The sequence below is a fragment of the Musa acuminata genome, unplaced genomic scaffold (genome assembly GCF_036884655.1).
Source record: "Musa acuminata AAA Group cultivar baxijiao unplaced genomic scaffold, Cavendish_Baxijiao_AAA HiC_scaffold_44, whole genome shotgun sequence".
In the NCBI taxonomy this organism is placed as follows: Eukaryota; Viridiplantae; Streptophyta; class Magnoliopsida; order Zingiberales; family Musaceae; genus Musa; species Musa acuminata.
The window spans coordinates 275001-277500 of NW_027020326.1; the positions used below are offsets into that span (position 1 = coordinate 275001).

The 2500-nt window shown below is 51.6% G+C and overlaps 1 pseudogene; it reads left to right on the forward strand.

Moving 5' to 3' along the window:
• LOC135653942 (28S ribosomal RNA) overlaps positions 1-2500 on the forward strand; it is a 9837-nt pseudogene that overhangs the window by 2909 nt on the left and 4428 nt on the right.

A 2500-nucleotide genomic window follows, 5' to 3' on the forward strand; every position in this document is an offset into this window, starting at 1 on the left:
TTCATAGCCGATCGTGAAGCACAGCGACTTGGGTTGACATTGGAGAAGAGCCCAAGCCGAATGAAAGCAGTGAACTCGGAGGCCAGGCGAATCTCCGGATTGGCGAAGGGAGTTCCCATCAGAATCGGGACTTGGAGCGGAACCACCAACATGATGGCCGTGCCACTAGACGACTTCCAAGTGATCCTTGGAATGGAGTTTATGCACGCGGCGAAGTTGGTGCCGATGCCATTCTTGAATTCCCTATGTATGATGGGAGGCGATGACCCCTGTGTGGTGCCCGTCTCTCGGAGAGGAACCAAGGAGCCCCAACATATTTCGGCATTACAATTGAAGAAAGGGGTGCGAAAGGGCGAACTAACATTCGTGGCTGCTATGAAGCTAGAGCCACTCAATGAAGAAGCCATTCAAGAACCTGCTGTGGTGGCCAACGTCCTGAAGGAGTTCAAAGACGTTATGCCACCTGAGTTGCCGAAGACTCTTCCGCCACGCAGAGGCGTGGATCACAGTATTGAGCTGGAGCCAGGAGTGAAGCCTCCAGCGAGACCACCCTATCGCATGGCCCCGCCAGAGTTGGCAGAACTCAGAAAGCAGTTAGGTGAACTGCTAAGCGGTGGTCTCATCCGCAGCTCAAAAGCACCTTTCGGAGCTCCAGTTCTCTTTCAGAAGAAACAAGATGGGAGCCTCCGATTATGCGTCGACTACCGAGCCCTCAACAAAGTAACAGTGAAGAACAAGTATCCCATCCCGCTCATCGCGGACTTGTTCGACCAATTGGGCAAGGCGAAGTATTTCTCAAAACTCGACCTTCGGTCGGGGTATTGGCAGGTGCGCATTGCTGAAGGCGACGAAGCAAAGACTACATGTGTGACCAGATATGGAGCGTTTGAGTTCTTGGTGATGCCTTTCGGCTTAACCAACGCTCCGGCAACATTCTGTACTCTCATGAACCAGCTATTCAAGGAGTATTTGGATAAGTTCGTGGTCGTCTACTTGGACGACATCGTCGTTTACAGCCAAACGCTCGAGGAGCACGTCAAGCACCTTCGGACGATTTTCAAGGTTCTCAGGGAGAACACTTTGTTCGTAAAAAGGGAGAAATGCTACTTTGCTCAGACTGAGATCCTGTTCTTGGGGCACCGAATCGGTGATGGCTCCATCCGGATGGACAAGTCGAAGGTGCAAGCAGTTGCGGAATGGCGAACTCCAAAGAAGGTGCCAGAGTTGAGATCCTTCCTTGGTTTCGTCAACTACTACCGACGCTTCATTGCTGGATATTCGAAGCGGGCAACCCCACTGACGGAGTTGCTGAAGAAGGAGCAGCCTTGGAAGTGGTCTGACAAATGTGAGATAGCATTCCAAGATCTGAAGGCTGCTGTTCTGGAAGAACCAGTGCTCAAATTGCCAAACTATGGAGAGCCCTTTGAAGTCCATACAGATGCTTCGGACTTTGCTATTGGTGGAGTACTCATGCAAGAAGGTCATCCGGTGGCCTACGAGAGCCGTAAACTCAACGAGACCGAGAGGCGGTATCCAGTGCATGAGAAGGAGATGACAGCGGTGATCCACTGCCTACGAGTTTGGCGACACTACCTCCTTGGGTCGCGATTTGTGCTGAGGACAGACAACATCGCCTTGAGTTATTTCCAAACTCAGAAGAAGCTCTCCCCAAAGCAAGCACGGTGGCAGGACTTCCTGGCTGAATTTGATATGGCAATGGAATATAAGCCCGGGAAGGCGAATGTCGTGGCCGATGCGCTGAGTCGGAAGGTGGAGTGCGTGAATGCTGCACAACTGGAGGGCAGAGGCCAAGCAAGTCAGTTACACTCAACCTTCCTTTCCCGAATCAGAGATGGACTGTATAGTGATCCCCAGGCAGTTATCCTGATGCAGCTCATCAAAGAAGGCAAAGCACGACGATTTTGGGTCCAGGAGGGACTTGTTTACACAAAAGGGAATAGGGTTTATGTTCCCCGAGTGGACAATCTAAGGCGTGAACTCTTGAAAGAGTGTCACGATTCCCTTTGGGCTGGACACCCCGGCATTCACAGAACGTTGGCTCTCGTGGAGAGGGCCTTCTACTGGCCAAAAATGGGGATTGATGTGGAGGAGTATGTTCGAACATGCCTTACTTGCCAACAAGACAAGGTGGAGCAGCGGAAGCCGGTGGGACTTTTGGAGCCGTTGCCCGTACCAGAAAGGCCTTGGGAGAGCATTTCCTTAGACTTCATATCAAGCTTGCCACCTGTAGGGGGACTTGGATCGATACTTGTGGTGGTCGATCGGTTTTCAAAGTATGCAACTTTCATTGCTGCTCCCCTACACTGTTCAGCTGAAGAGGCGGCCAGACTGATGATGAAGGGTGTAGTGAAGTATTGGGGAGTCCCACACAATATCATTAGTGATCGAGACGCTCGGTTTCTGGGACGGTTCTGGACCGAGCTATTCAAATTGTTGGGATCAAAGTTATACTTCTCTACAAGCCTCCACCCCCAGACGG